The sequence below is a fragment of the Rhinoderma darwinii genome, chromosome 9, assembly GCF_050947455.1.
Source record: "Rhinoderma darwinii isolate aRhiDar2 chromosome 9, aRhiDar2.hap1, whole genome shotgun sequence".
In the NCBI taxonomy this organism is placed as follows: Eukaryota; Metazoa; Chordata; class Amphibia; order Anura; family Rhinodermatidae; genus Rhinoderma; species Rhinoderma darwinii.
In genome coordinates, this window is record NC_134695.1 from 52618306 (window position 1) to 52635605 (window position 17300).

The following is a 17300-nucleotide window of genomic DNA, read 5'->3' on the forward strand; positions in this document are numbered from 1 at the left end:
TGTTTTTGCGCGCGCAAAAAAAGCGGTGTTTTGGGTGCGCAAAAGGCACTTAACAGCTCCGTGTGTCATCAGCGTGTGATGCGCGACTGCGTGATTTTCGCGCAGCCGCCATCATTATGACACTCCGTTTGGATGTTTGTAAACAGAAAAGCACGTGGTGCTTTTCTGTTTACATTCAGAGTTTGACAGCTGTTCCGCGAATCATGCTGTTCGCACGGAAGTGCTTCCGTGTGACATGCGTGGTTTTCACGCACCCATTGACTTCAATGGGTGCGTAATGCGCGAAAAACTTGTCACGACTTTTACGCAGCGGACTAACGCTGCGCAAAAAACACGGACTGTCTGCACTGCCCCATATACTTGTATATATATACTGCACTGCCCCATATACTTGTAACACGGGCTGCACGGACGCAAATCACGTTCGTGTGAATCCGCCCTGACACTGTCAGCTCTGATTGGACAGTATTAGAGTGTGTAGGGACACACCCATTTGACAAGGGGAATGGCAACATTTCCAGGAGCAATAATAGTGGCACAACACAGAGTTCTAATAAAAGATGTTCCATTATTATTGTTACATGTACAGATGTAGCCATCTTTAGCTTGACTTTTAACGCATTGAATACAGTGTCAACTTCAAGAAACTTTAATTTGGCCTTTTCAATGTCTTTTGTTGTGTGATATCACGCTGCAGCAAGTTATCACAGTTATCACAGTCAATATAAACTTGGCTACATCTGTATTTACATATAAGTTAAGAGAACTGACATATCTTAGGTTATTTTCACACAAACAGAAAATCTGCAGCAAAATCTCTAGAAAAACGTTGGTATAACTGTCACAGAAATCCGCACCAAATAGTGCGATTTTACTGCTCATATTGCTGCAGAAACACCGCAATTCTAGACGCCCTAACTGTCCCTTAGACCCAATTAGTCATTAGACCCAATACACTGAAGAAGAAACATGTCGGGGGGGGGGGGTTTGGGAGCTCTTCTAATTTTTTAGATCGATGCAACTCCTGATAGTTAGGGCAAACAGAGAGATACTTTCATTAGTTAAGCATTTTATGCACTATCGCTACTGAATAGTAGCCATTTCCCGGTCTATGCTCTTCCTACAGCTGCTACCACACCGATATTTAGCTATAGTACTGAGTGCCCTTGCTGCTTGACTGCATTGTAGTTTAACCCCCATATGTGGTTTGTTTTTTTGGTCAATTTAATAAAGATTAGTGTTATTTGGGAAAAAAAACCTGTCTTTTTTCTAAATATTTTTTCCTAAATAAATTTTACTTCTGGCATCTTTTGTAAATAAAATTAGATTGTTTTCCCGCCAACTAATTGGGTCTTTCAGTGTGCTAGCGCTTAAGGGTATGTGCACACGGTGAGAGGCTTTTACGGCTGAAAAGACAGACTGTTTTCAGGAGAAAACAGCTGCCTCGTTTCAGCCGTAATTCCTCCTCCTCGCATTTTGCGAGGCTTCTCTGACAGCCGTAAATTTTGAGCTGTGCTTCATTGAGTTCAATGAAGTTCGGCTCAAATTACGTCTGAAAGAAGTGTCCTGCACTTCTTTTGACGAGGCTGTATTTTTACGCGTCGTCGTTTGACAGTTGTCAAACGACGACGCGTAAATGACAGGTCGTCTGCACAGTACGTCGGCAAACCCATTCAAATGAATGGGCAGATGTTTGCCGACTTATTTTAGCCCTATTTTCAGACGTAAAACGAGGCATAATACGCCTCGTTTACGTCTGAAAATAGGTCGTGTGAACCCAGCCTCACAGTACGAGCAGTGACAGTAATGAAGGGAAAGCAGTGCTCGTACGCGTGCCGCGGCCCCTTCAAAACAGTGGATCGGCGGGGTTCCGGGAGTCGGACCTCCACCGATCAGATCTTGTTGGCCTATCCGGAGGATAGGCCATCAATTACTAATGACTGGACAACCCTTTTAAGTATAGAGACAATTGTAAGCAGCCATTGTTCCTGTTTATTTCCCACTTAAAGTTACCAGGGCTGATATTGTGCAGTCTTCATAATCACTTATATAATCACAATATAATTGATTGCACTTTATTCGAGTTGGATGATGAGGGGTTAAGGTTAAGTCTCATTATCTCCTCATAGCAAACCATTGATTGTCACCAATTAATTTGCCAATTACTTTGGATGACAGATTATTATTATTATTTTGTGTAAGACTCTAATTTCCTATTAATTATACTTGAAGACATTATAATATTCAATTTTCAGACAACAGTGGAATAATTAAGTTTAATTCAAATTTAATGAAAAACTAAACAGTGGAGCTGATTCATAAGCATAATTTAGTTCCTAAATAGAATAATTAAAAAAAAAGATTTCACTTTAGTTAAAGCAGACATGACATATAGTTAGTGTCTCAGTCTTAGAGAATATTTTTTTTATATACAGGACATTTCTAAACTAAATTTATTTCTGCAAACATACAATTAACATCCATATATAAACACTGCAATAGTGGTGAGCTAAAGAAAGAAAAATGATTTGGTATTTCCAGTAATTTCCCCACCCTCCTGGAAACTCAAAATATGATACCCCCATTTCTGAAATGTTCATGTTCTGGTCTACCTCTTAGCTCCTTGGGGGCTGTCCTCTTGTCAACTGCAAATAACAAATTACTTGATAAATTATACAATTCTGGCTGCATGAAGTCACCACTAGGGGGAGCTAACTGCATATTAAGTTATACAGCTTGTATAGACTTCAATGGGAGCTATAAAAATCTGGTTGCAAGTAGTCGCCATGACATGTGGGGGAAGCAGTTTAGTGTCAGGCTCTCTCTTACCGTGATGCCTGTAGCGTTTGTATAGCCTGCCTCTTTGGTTGCATGTCACTTCTATGTTGCATGGTCCAACAAGGTGTGTAGGACTCCACTGCTCCCTGCAACATAGGTTGTCATTTGTCAGCATGCAGGGACTGAGAGCGGAGCTGAGGTCAAACTATTTTGTCACCACAGACACTGGTATTTGATGAGATAACTGTCCTTCATTGGAACTTCTAAATAATGAACACCATAAAAGAAAAGGGATCCATCACTGGAACATAATTCAAACCAACACCATTATCGCTGCCTTCATGGCCTGTCCAAGACATTGGGACATAAAACCTAGCCAGACAACCCGAGGCACAAACTGTAGTAGGCTACTGCTACAATGCTGTTATTGCATTACCGCTTTACTATGCAAAGTAGTTGAAAGAGCCTTCGACATAATTATCGATGACAACTGAGCCGACGTGTAGAATTTAAAATGGACTAATAAATTGCATTAAGCTCCGTGCTCAGCATGTCTAATAAGGGATATCCCAGACCTTCCCTCCCAACTCCCCCAGAATCCTCTTGGGTATTTCAAAATGACATTTTGAGGAATGAAGCAATCCATACAATGTCTGAGCAGATTAGCTGACAAGACATTACTGCGGCAGACATCAATACCATTCGTACAGAAGTCAACTCTGGATAGGTCAAAATTACATTAATTTGGGGTTCGTATTGAACCACTAACCCATGTATATTAAGGAGATTGTGCAGTGAAGTCAATGCACATAATAACTGATTGATGAAGAATGCAGAAGAGATGATGAATAATGTTCTAAAAATGCTTCATGTAAGTGTTTTTGCCTCAATTTATAGGTATTTGTTTCCGTGTCTCCACAATAAGCTATGGGGTCTAATTGCATGAGGTAGCCATATTACCGCAGGCCCATGTGGTGGCCAGAAGTTATGATGCAGCACCAGTCTTCACCTGTGTCTGCAATTGGCAACTGTGGCTGTGGCATAGTTGTACTGTAGCCTGCTCCCTGATCGATCAAATTAGCCTTGTATAGGAGATTGCACACAGAGAAAAGGCTATGTGCACTTCTGTAACCATTTTGCAAATAATTTTGATTAAAAATCTCCTACCGTTTTGTGTCAACAGTTCCTTTGTAGACCGATGTGTCACCATGGTTACAGACTACAAACAGAACCTGTGTGTAGTCTGATTTTGCAGTTGTATGTTAATCTTTTCCATCTTCCCCTTCTTCTTGCTAACCTATTTCTAGTAGGAGAGGGGGTAGATGGAAGTGAATAAACAAGGTGTTTTGGCGTTCCTCGTGTCAGGCCGGGTTCCCACGAGTCGGATATGCTGCGTAAAAACTTTGTAGCATATCTGACCTGAAACCCGCATCACATACTGTCCGAAATTGCCGGGCGGAATTTCAGCTGCAGAAAGCAAAAAAAAAAGTTCATACTTACCCTGCCCATTGTCGTGGTGACGTCCGGTCCGGCCTCTCTGGATGACGCTGCAGCCCATGTGACTGCTGCAGCCTGTGATTGGCTGCAACGGTCTCATGGGATGAAACGTCTCCCCAGGAGGCCGGACTGGATGAAGTAGAAAAGAGTTCCGCCGCAAAAGTCGCAACTTTTGGCTGTTTGTTGCAGGTTTTGCATTCCCATTGAATTCAACAGAAAAGCAACGAAAAGCATAAATTGTAAATTTATGCTGCGCATTTGCGCACTGCAAGTCAATTTATTAACTTTTTCACTGCGTTTTTTTTCCACAGCGTGGGCATGAGATTTTCAAAATCTCATCCACTTTGCTGCTACTGTAGATAACGCTTTACAGCCCCCCTGTAGATAATGTCATACAGCCCCCCCTGTAGATAACGCCATACAGACCCCCTCTGTACCGAAAGTCCCCCGAAGTTCTCCATGACAAACCTCGGACTTCCGGCGTCTGTGCAGTTCAATATAAATTAAAGGAGCGCTGGTCACGCATGCGCATAAGCGCGACCGGTGCGCAAGTAATTTCTATGGTGCTGCAGACAGGCCCCGGAAGTCCGAGGTTTGTCATTGAGAACTTCGGGGGACTTTCGGTCCCCCGTTCTCCTTATCGCTGGGCGTCCCAGAGATCACAGATGTATCCCCTATCCTGTGGATAGGGGATGCATGTCTTTTGTAGGAAAACCCCTTCAGTGGCGTCGCGCTGTAGCAGCCATAGCAGCTGCTAGTGGAGCCTCCGGCCATGGGAAGGGGGGCCCGTGCTACGGCTGCTATAGCGGTAGTTACGCCACTGGTGAAGTGCCAGCATTTGTCACTGAAAAGGCAAAGCCTATGTGTCCTGCTGGGTGGTTTCCAGCATCTTGATCCTAACAAGACTGCTTATGTCTGCAGGACGGAGTGCTCTATGACCGTAAAGAAACCCTGTGTTATATCCTGCCAGTGGTTGCAGACCACTTCCAGCATGAACCCTATACTGAGGGAGGTAAAGGCCTTATCTTCCCTGCCGCAAGTGTGATCGAGGACCAGAGACTGCACCCGTCAAGCTAAGGCTGTAACCACCAAGCTGTGTGCCAACCTTGTAGCCGCTACGTTAAGTATTACTATTCTAACCGTTACGCTCTGTGCCCCAGGCGGAGTAAAAGTCTTGTTTCTTTGCACTGTACTGTGTCTGCCTTCATTACTGCGCCATGCTCGGGTGGGGTCCTGTGTTAGGGTCTAGGGCCACACTCCCCAAAAAACTGACCATTTTCCTAGCTTGCCTCTCCTCTGATCCCTCCTAAATAAAGCTCGCAAAAACTTCCTGCTACCCATAATTCCAGCAAATTTTCACTGCTGTTTATTGGTCCAGAGAACTCTCTGGGAAGAATTAAAGGGTTTTTCTGATAATCATTATTTATCCCCTATCTATAGGATAGGCAAAAAAATATCTGATCGGTGGGGGTCCAACCACTGGGACCCCCACCGATCACGAGAACGGGCTTACCTTGCCGTTCTTGGGAGCCGCATAGGAATGGAGTGGTAGTGCACATGCGCGGCCACCGCTCCATTTGTCATAGAAATTAATGGAGCGATGGCCGACCATGCACACTACCTCTCCAGGGATGGCAAGGGGAGCCCGTTCTCATGATTGGTGGGGGTCCCAGCAATCAAACCCCCACGATTCTGTGGGTAGGTGATAAATAATAATTATGGGAAAATCCCTTTAATCTTCAAAATATACTTATAATATTAGCATATGCTTCATCGTCTATTTTGGACATCTTTTTTTGCACATTAGGGAGTTGTAGTTAGGATTTTTCAGCCCTTTGTTCCCCTGGTTAAAACATCTGGGTTAACATTTCAAAATTTTTAGCTCTCTGCTAAGTGCCTTGGGTCAATGAAGTGTCCAGAATTTACCGTAAGACGCAGCTACGCATCTTAAATGGTTCCTTCTGTTTCTTAGCAATGACCTAATTAGATCAAATATACATGTTGCAGAGGAAGGAGAATAAATGAGAAGCATAAAGTCAAGACTTCCTGAATTCAAGCATTGGAGGTAATGTAATAAAAGGTAAAGGGAAGCTTCCAAGTGCGAGAACCTTGTTATGAGACATCCCTCGGCAATTCTAAGAAACACACAATATTATTTTTCCTTTATAGGACAATTAGCTCCTGGGATACTAGTTAGGAAGCGGTGTATTGATTGTAAAGGACTAACATAATGTCCAATTAAGTGAATTGAAATATTGGAACTAATGTAAAATTTATAGCTTTACTGTTTTAAGACAAAGAATTATTGTAATCCTTCATTTGCTTTATATTCAAAATATTAACCACTTTTCTGATGGATAAACCCAGTGACACGCATGTAAACCACCACCCAACTGTTAACGGGATATCCACAGCATTGCTAATTGGGTGGGAGATGTCGGTGTGTCTACAATAATACTTGAGAGAATATGGAGCCCAATTAATTTAACTGCATGTCATCCCTCGCTGCACCATATTAATTGAGATATAGAATTTGGGTAAATGCCCAAACAATGTTGGCAATCCACTTCTGCAAGACAAGCAGTTAGTCTTTCATCGGGTTTCAAAACAAATTGCTTATAATACACCCGATATACAGCACCTGAGAGAACACATATTATATAGGAAAATTACTAATTTTATTCAGTACCTAAACGCTTCGAGCCCTAGTTACTAACAGCAGGCAACATTATCTTTAAAGGGGTTGTCTGGTTTAGAAACCCCATTTTTAAATACCCTATTGGGACATTCTGAGATAACTCATTCAGAAGCTTCATCAACTAGCTAGAGCTGTCCATCCTGTCCATGTATTACGCTAACAGTCTAATAATTTAAATGGGCACCATGTAATGCTTCATTTCACCTGTGGTGTCACTGCAGAGAAACAGAACACTTGCTTCCAGGTTCCTCTTGGATTACTGCCAATCACTGGGGGTCATGGCAGTGGGACTCACTGCAATCAGATTATTGTCAGTATATGTAAATTTCCCAGAAAAAATACTAATAAAAACACATTATTGAAGTATAGTTCCAAACAATGACTAAAAAAAATCTATTTTTATACCTAGTTAGCTGTCTATAACATTCCCTAAGTCTAAGGTTCCCATTACACGGCCTGACGTGTGCCATGTAAACAAGCGACGAGACAGCTCATTGATCGGCGCTCGTTTGCTCTTTTCACAAGGAGCTATGTATGGGGACGAGTGCTCGTTACTATGATCGCTCTTCCCATTACATTTATATCACGTCGGCAGCAGGTCTCCCTGTCTACACTGGGAGATGTGCTGCCAATAACGATAATATTTTAGGCTGCAGAAACAATACGATCAGCCGATGAATGACCATTTGATCGTTCAACGGCTGATCGTTGCCCTGTTTACACTGTGCAATGATTGGGAACGAGCGTTCTGTGTATGCTCGTTTGCCTGATCATTAGCCTGTGTAATAGGGCCTTTATTTACCTGGGTTCCTCCCCTGTTGGGATATTCGGGTACTATCAATGCTGCCTACAGGGCATGACTACCGAGAAGAATTGCCATAAACCACCAGGGCATCCGCATAAGAACTCTGCTCACCATGTGTTACCAGTAGAGGGAGTACCTCCTATGCCTGAGCTTCTAAAGACAATGATGCTTGGTAGATATAGATAGGATCTAACAGGGAGAATGATATCTGGAGATCTCTGAATGTTACATTCTACTCTTACCAGGGGTCCCACATTCTTTGTGCAATAACATACTATGGTCTTTTTATTATGCACAGACAGTGCGGTTATGACACCCAGATTTGGGCGACCTGCTCACTTAATCAGACCTGAGCTATACCAGTCTCAAAGAACCTCTCGGACACAGGGGATCTTGCGTCAGGTTGTTTTGTGTGAAAGGTCAAATTTCCAACCATCGTAATAACAGAAATAATTACAGTAAGATTCCTTTAATTCAGCATGAACGGGATATGCTAGGTGCCGGATTATCAGATTTTCTAGATGATCAAATAGTCACAGAAAGGTATTTTAGGGGAAGATAACTTTTAGGAAGACAGAACAAAACAAATCTACAGCTCTAACTTTGTGTTTTTAATAAAAGGATTTCTATACCTGTTGTCTCTGCTCAGTGTTCTGCATCTGATCTTGTGAAATTCCACCTTATATTGCAATTCTGTGCTGGAAATCAGACTCAAATCGGGACTATTGTTTGCCGGATTAAAGGAATTTCACTGTATTTTCATTTTTCTTCCAAATGTAATGGACATTTAATCCATTAGTGTAATGTAGACAAGAACCAATGCACTTAAGTCTTTGTTCCCGTTCAGTGTTGATCCCGGTTCCTTCTGCCGTTTCCATTTCTTCTGGTAGACAGCCAATGAATTGTAAGCAATCTCATCTTCAGTACTGAAATGATTAACTGTCCCAGTAGGGATTTCTTGAGCAAACACGAATCGCTATACCATGTATATAATTCCTTTTTATTGGGCTGTTGTGCAACACCTCACATCTGACTACCGTTCTTTCCAGTAGTCACTCGTGTGTCGTGCTTAAGAGGGTGACCTACATTTCTAATGCCTGTAACGTAACATATATAGAGGGTGTTGCATTTCACAGCCTCACATAGTAATACTCCACCTGCTTTCCTACAGTCTTGAGTGGCAAATCTTCCTTCAATATTGAATTGGGAATGTATCGTTGATTAACTACTGTGACTTTAAAAAAATCTGAGCGATGGCCCCTGTAGAATCTGCAATGGCAGACATAGGAGTTGTCACCCAGCTTTCCCGGAAACACCAAACTCTACAAGAACCCAATTATCCTCTATGGGGTGCAGCTATCAGATGGGAACATGCGACAATCCAGATGGATAAACACAGTGATTTACATTCACAATAGCAAGCTCAGCTTCTCCGACTTCTTGCCGTGTGCATGTATTTTAATGGATTTACTGACCTCAATGAGCAAAGTTTGAACTCAGCAACTGCAGCAGTGAACAGTCTGTGTGCTTATATAACAGGCAGCATCAGTGTATCACACTGTGTTATTGCAGGATGAGATAGATTGTTTCACTGAATTGGAGTCCTGTGTAGTGCTGCCTATTCGTTTGGAAATATATATGTGGGACTGGAGTCTGTCCTAAGGCTTGTGCACACACAACTACGCTTATTTTGCATTTATATGTGCTGCTCTTCCTTTTTCTACTAGATAGATAGATAGATAGATAGATAGATAGATAGATAGATAGATAGATAGATAGATAGAGTAAAGAAATGGTAATAGAGGGAAATCCCATACTCTGGACCCTACATCAAGCACAGTTCTCAGCTCAGCCCAACCAAAATGTGCAACTGGACACCCCTGGAGGAGCCTGTTGTTGGGGGACTCACAACGGGAAAACGGGTAGTACAAAGCAGATAAGCCTTTAATCAAAAAAGACAATCAGACTATCACCCTTAATATTTTTTTGGCATAAATATGGCACAACACCTAGAAAGTTCCCAAAATGATCACATTAGCTCTGTGCATATGTGTGTGTGTGTATGTATATATATATATTATATATATATATATATATATTCACGCACACAGTATATAATGTGCACTTGTAATATATGTGTGTATGTATGTATAAATAATGTACAATGAAATATATATTTATTCATATTAATATGCACAGAGTACTAGCTCTGTCATTATATATTTTTTAATTATTTGTTAGTACCAACCATACAAAAATGTACACATATACAATGTACATTATGCATATGGATGGCACAGGCAGACACAGCATATACTCAGCCTATGTGTTTATGTATTAAATACATATTATCTAAATAAATACATTACACTGCACCAAATACACATAACTACATAAAGTCATGTTTCAAGCTGAGTATTGACACTTATTATATAACAATCTATATACACTGATACACAAGTCTAACAATGCTACAAGTTCCTACAAAGACCAAGGAAGAGCAGATAAAGAGTGGACAGGGAAGGGTTACCTGGTTTGGAGTTTGCTGCAGGAATAATTAAGTGCAGAGATGATCTTAGCTTCTTACATGTAATTTCTGTCCATATGACAAGCTGCTCTCCTGTAAACACCCATGTTGGAGCAGATAGTAGAGATGTCCTGATCAGTCCTGGGGACTTTGCTCACATATGTGCATCCTGGAGACTGAGGCTGAATTGTAGGGCACATCTACAGGGCTGCTTGGTATTTTGGGAGACTATGATGATGATGCTTCACACTGCATTCATTCAAGCCCTCCTACTGACTGCAGAAGTCCCACCCCTGAAATCACTAATATAGGGAAGCTCAGGAGAGGAGCATCCTCAGGAAAACACTGGTATAGGGGCATTCCCATTACAATGCTGCACAATATGGGAACCACACTGAGATCACTAACTTGCTGCAGTGCACTGCAGGCTGCAGCAACCAAATGTAATGCAGATCCTCTGATTGTATCATTACATCTATCAGATGCCCTGCAGACTGCTTTTCTAATTACCCACACTGCAGATTTTCTGTATATTCTCTGCAATTCTGCATCTAGTTAAAGCACAACTAAAGCATTCTAAGATAGCGACATGAGCCTCAACCCCTACCCATTCCTAAATTAAAGTAATTGATTCTAAGGGATACAGACCAAAGAAGAAAGATCAGCCCACCCCATTTCATGAAGAGAACAGTAGTCAAGGGAAGCTTTAATGAGTGCTCATAAATGTATCCAGCCTGCTCTTCGTTATTAATCATATCATTACTGCAGCTCAGCCCCATTCTCGTAATAGAGATGACCTGCAATACCTGACACAACCCATGGACAAGAGTGGCGCTGTTTTTGTTAATAAAGGTGGACCCTTTTCTTTAATTCCCAGACAACCTTTTTAAGATTGGATGGGGAGGGGGACATATTTTTCAGTTTAGGTATATAATGGTTTTCCCATAATTTGAAGAGATATCATGTTGCTAGGATATGCCATCAATCCGTGATCGGCGGAGGTCCAACTGCCAGGACCCTCACTGATCCATAGAATGAAGGGGCCGTAGTGCTAGTTAGCTGTAGTGACTCTTTCACAGTTTTTTCACTGGCGCTTCCGGTATTTTCGTTATTCTGCTTCTCTAACGTAACAGAACAATGAAAACTCAGATGCAGGTGTGAACCCAGCCTTAGGACAGATTCACACGAACGAGTGCAAACTCGGACGTGAAAGACGGCCGTTTTTTACTTCCGAGTTGCACCTGTGCGGGTCTCGTTTTCACGGATCCCCATAGACTTGAGTCTATGGAAAGATCCGTAAAAATGGAAGAAAATAGGACATGTTCTATTTTTCAACGGACCCTTTACACGGTCTATTGAAACAATGGCTGTGTGAACGGCCCCATTTAAATACATTCATCCTGTGACGATCGTTGTTTTAACGGTCGTCACATGGACGTATACTACAGTCGTCTGAATTCGGCCTACTAAAACAAAGCCTTATTCACTTGAATGGAGCAGAGCATGTGGCCAGGTGCACCAATGTGCAGGTACAAAGCTGAAGGGAATCCTTATGCATGACTAATCTGCTCTATAATTGAACATCAGCGGCTGGTCTGAGGGATATGACCAAGAAGTTTCTAGTGCCGTACTTCAGCACTTTTTTGTGGAGGTCCTAAATGAAAACCAAGCGGCACATTAGATTAGTCCTCAGTTCAGCCAGCTGAAATCTAGTGATGCAGAGAATCCACAAAATTCGCTACAATTGTAAATCATGGAGACCTCGACATATAAAGACTATTGTATCCATACCAGTAGCCATTATACCTTTGTATTACCAACATGGTAATAGATAGGAACATTCCAGACAAAACTATCATAATTTGCACCAAAAAAATTGGCACACCCGTCAGTTATCTTAAAAAGAAGGCGTCGCTTAGTGAAAAGGGGACAATGGTTAAAATGCTTAATATTGGTCTAAAGTAAATCAGCAAAGAGGTGAAATAAGGAAGAAAAAGTGTCTAACATCTCTAACAAGAGGCGACAAATTTATTATACATCAGTAAATTTGGCGCATCTTCTGCCTGCCGGGTTTACTTTTCTGTTGTCTACGTTTAGGACTGTAATTATAAATCTGCCCCGTTGTGTTATGTCTAAGAGGACAGGGTAGGACTCAGTGGTGTAACTACTGCTGTAGCAGCCATAGCGGCCGCTACGGGGCCCACGACATGAGGGGGCTCGTGGCCCCCCCCCCATGCTCGGAGGCTGCGCTAGCTGCTGCTGTGGCTGCTACAGCGGTAGCGATGCCACATTCAATAGTGTCTGCGTCCTTTCGGACGCAGATGCTATTGAACACTATGATAGAGCAGGGAAGTATTTCCTTGCTCTGCCATAGGCTACTGTAACAGTGGCGTAGCTCTAGGGGTCGCAATGGTCGCAATTGAGATGACGACTCTTTGCTCCAGCATTCACTCTGTAGTGACGTCATCGCGCCTGTCTGCGCCGAGTCACTCACAGCACAGACCGGAGGAGAAGGATCCTCCACCCGTCGTGGGAATGGGGATAGGTAAGTAATTATGTTATTATTTTCCTATTAGGTACTATGGGCCATTATACTGGGTAGGGAAGGGGGGCTGATATGGTGGCTGCTATAGGAGCATTTTACTATATGGGGGCATTATACTGTATGGGCAGCATTATACTGTAGGGACAGCTATGGGGGGCAATATACTGTATGGGGGGCATTATACTGTGGGGACAGCTATGGTTGGCATTATACTGTGGGGACAGCTATGGTTGGCATTATACTGTGGGGGCATTATAGTGCCCTCAAGTCCCCTAGTGGGACAAAGTAATAAAGTTAAAAAAAAGTTAAAAAAAGATGTGTAAAAATAAGAAAATAAAAGTAATAAAAGTAAAAATCCCCCTTTTTCCCTTATTAGTCCTTTATTATTAATAAAAATATGTAAACAAACAAATAAACGATACATAATTGGTATCGCCGCGTCCGTAACGGCCTGAACTACAAAATTATTTCGTTATTTATCCCGTGCAATGAACGCCGTAAAAGAAAATAATAATAAACCGTACCACAATCACAATTCTTTGGTCACTTCACCTCCCAAAAAATGGAATTAAAAGAGATCAAAAAGTCGCATGTACCGAAAAATGGTCCTGATCGAAACTACAGTTCGTTACACAAAAAATAACTCCTCGCACGGCTTTATTGATGGAAAAATAAAAAAGTTCTGGCTCTTAGAATAAGGTAACAAAATGTAAATGATTTTTTACAAAACGTATTTTATTGTGCAAACACCATAAGACATAAAAAAAACTATAAACATCTGGTATCGCCGTAATCGTATCGCCACGCAGAATAAAGTGAATATGTAATTTATAGCACACACTGTAAAAAAATAAAATAAAAAAACAATAGTAGAATTGCTGTTTTTTAGTCACCACACCACTTTTGGGGGTTTTCCACTGTTTTGGCACCACAAGATCTCTTCAAACCGGACATGGTGCCTAATAAAAAGGAGGCCTCAAAATCCACTAGGTGCTCCTTTGCTTCGGAGGCCGGGGCTTCAGTCCATTACCGCACTAGCGCCACATGTGGGATATTTATCAAAACTGCAGAATCTGGGCAATAAATATTGAGTTGCGTTTCTCTGGTAAAACCTTTTGTGTTATAGAAAAAAAATGGTATAAAAAGGATTTTCTGACAAAAAAAAAAAAAAAGATGTACATTTCACCTCTACTTTGCTCTAAATTCCTGTGAAACACCTAAAGGGTTCATAAACTTTCTAAATGCTGTTGTGAATACTTTGAGGGGTCTAGTTTCTAAAATGGGGTGTTTGATAGGGGTTTCTAATATATGGGCCCCTCAAAGCAACTTCAGAACTGAAATGGAACCTAAAAAAAATAAATGAGGCAATACTTCGCTTCTTACATTATACTGATAATGAGCCGTGCCCACCCAGAGATGACCCCAGTTTTGACCGTTTGTATAAACAGAGACCCCTATTAGACCGTTTCAGTGCCCGGTTTTCCCAAGCATACACCCCCGAGAAGTGTATTTCTATTGATGAGTCCTTGGTACATTTTAAAGGGAGGCTTCAATTCTGCCAGTACCTGCCGGGTAGGTGGGCAAGGTATGGTGTGAAGATGTATGAGCTGTGCGAGAGGGTATCAGGCTATACCTACAAATTTAAGATATATGAAGGGAAGGACAGCAGTATTCAGCCCCCAGAATGCCACCCCTTACTGGGAGTTAATGCAAAAATTGTGTGGGATTTGGTGCACCCACTGCAGGACCAGGGTCACCACCTCTACCTGGATAATTTTTATACCAGCGTCCCACTCTTCAAGTGCCTCGCTTCCAGAAGTCCTGCGGCATGCGGCACTGCTAGAAGAAATCTGAGAGGCCTCCCTAAGACTCTGCAGGGCAAACACTCAGAAGGGGTGAGAGCAGGGCACAATCCAGCAACAACATATTGTGTGTCAACTACAAGGACAAGAGAGATGTCACACCAGTACCCATGTACCTGTACGAGGTACCAGTACAGAGACCCCCAAATCAGACTGCATCCTGGACTACAATAGGTACATGGGAGGGGTGGACTTGTCATATCAAGTCCTGAAGCCCTACAGTGCCATGCGGTGTGGTATAAGAAGCTGGCCGTGCACATTATTATCAAGAACCTAATCTTTAGGGACCAAGAAGGGGGCACGCAGTACTTCTGGAAGCGAGGCCACAGGCATCGTACCAGGGCAACACTTTCCAGAAGAAGTTCCCCAAACTGGCAAGAATGGAAAAAGTCAAAAGAGGTGCAAAGTCTGCTATAAGAGGGGGATAAAGGAGGACACAATATCTCAATGTGACACGTGTCCCGAAAAACCAGGGTTCTGTATGAAAGTGTTTTAAAATTTACCATACATCCCTTAGATTTTTCATCTACCCTGACGCACTCCGCACAGCTTATCCCCCTCATCTTTCCCTTCTGAGCCCTGCTGTGTGCCCAGGCAGCTGATAACAGCCACATGTAGGGTATTGCCGTACCCGGGAGAACCCACATTACAGTTTATGGGGTGTATATCTCCGGTGGCACATGCTGAGCACAATATATTGGACACTGAAATGGCATAGATATATAGAAAATTGCAAATCTCACACTGCATCATCTGCTGCGCATTACCTTTTACACAATACCTGTGGGGTCAAAATGCTCACTACACCTCTAAATGAATGTCTTAAGGGGTGTCGTTTTTAAAATGAGGTCACTTCTCGGGGGTTTCAACTGTACTGGTACCTCGGGGGCTTCTGCATACATGACTTAGCACCAGAAAAGCTCCAGTAGGCCAAATGGTGCTCCTTTCCTTCTGAGCCCTCGCATGGGCGCAAACTGCAGTTTATCACCACAAATGGGGTATTGCCGCACTAAGGACAAATTGGGCAACAAAATTGGTTATTGTGTTCTTTGTGAAAATAAGAAATTTTGATCAAAAATGACATCTTATTGGAAAAAATTCAATTTTTTTTATTTCACAGCCCAATTCAAATACGGGCTGTGAAAAAACTGTGCAGTCAAAATGGTCACAGCAACCATAAATAAATTCCTTGAGGGGTGTAGTTTCCAAAATGGGGTCACTTCTGGTGGGTTTCCATTGCTTTGATACCTCTGGGGCTCTGCAAATGCGACATGGCACACGAAAACCAATCCAGCAAAATCTGGACTCCAACAAACACATAGCGCTCCTTTGCCGTTTGGGTCCATGGGAGGGCTCAGAAGGAGTTTATCACCACAAATGGGGTATTGCTGCACTCAGGACATATTGGGGAACAAAATGGGGTATTTTATTTCTTGTGAAAATAAGAAATTTTATCAAAAATGACATCTTATTGGAAAAAAAATTATATTTTACATTTCACAGCCCAATTCAAACTGTGTGGTCAAAATGGTAACAACAACCATACATGAATTCCTTGAGGGGTGTAGTTTCCAAAATGGGGTCACTTTTGGGGGATTCCTACTGTTTTGGCACCTCAACACCTCTTCAAACTCGGCATGCTGCGTAAAATATATTGTAATAAAAAAAGAGGCCCCAAAATGCACTAGGTGCTTCTTTGCTTCTGGGGCTTGTGTTTTAGTCCACGAGTGCACTAGAGCCACATGTGGGACATTTCTATCTTGACAATGCGTGTTTAGTAGTGTTTCTCTGGTAAAACCTTCTGTGTTACAGAAAGAAAAATTTAATAAAATTGAAATTCAGCAAGAAAAATGAAATTTGCAAATTTCACCTCCACTTTGCTTTAATTCCTATGAAATTCCTAAAGGGTTAAAAAAAACTTTATAAATGCTGTTTTGAATACTTTGAGGGGTCTAGTTTTTAAAATGGGGTGTTTTATAGGGGTTTATAATACATAGGCCCCTCATAGCCACTTCAGAACGAAACAGGTACCTTAAAAAAAAGGCTTTTGAAATTTTCTTAAAAATATGAGAAATTGCTGTTTAGGTTCTAAGCCTTGTAACGTCCAAGAAAAATAAAAAAATGTTTAAAAAATTATGCCAATCTAAAGTAGACATATGGGAAATGTGAACTAGTAACTATTTTGGGGGGTATAACCGTTTTACAAGCAGATGCATTTAAATTCAGAAAAATTCTATTTTTTCAACATTTTCTCTAAAGTTTGCAATTTTTCACAAATAAACACTGAATATATCGACCAAATTTTACCACTAACATGAAGCCCAATGTCTCACGAGAAAACAGTCTCAGAATCGCTTGGATAGGTTTAAGCATTCCGACGTTATTACCACATAAGGTGAAATATGTCAGATTTTAAAAATGGGCTCTGAGCCTTAAGGCCAATACAAGGCTGCGTGCTTAAGGGGTTAAGTAGGTATTAGCCAATGCTTGTTACATAACTTAGTATTTCGGAACAGGTAACAAAAGAGTTAAGTTTACACCTGTTTTATAGCATTTGCTGCCCTAACAACTGATGTGATGAGGGGCAT

The 17300-nt window shown here is 41.7% G+C and overlaps 1 protein-coding gene across 2 annotated transcripts in view; it reads right to left on the reverse strand.

Annotated features, from left to right (window-relative positions):
- Positions 1–10658, reverse strand: part of SYT12 (synaptotagmin 12) — a 69866-nt gene extending 59208 nt beyond the window's left edge. The window contains exon 1 of one of the 2 annotated variants that reach the window (XM_075836989.1): positions 10309–10658. The gene's annotated coding sequence lies outside the window, so the exon portion shown is untranslated. Of the gene's footprint in view, positions 1–8410; positions 8788–10308 lie in introns of those variants that run through there. The other variant, XM_075836990.1, reaches the window with a different exon arrangement.
- Between the last annotated feature and the right edge of the window lie 6642 nt (positions 10659–17300).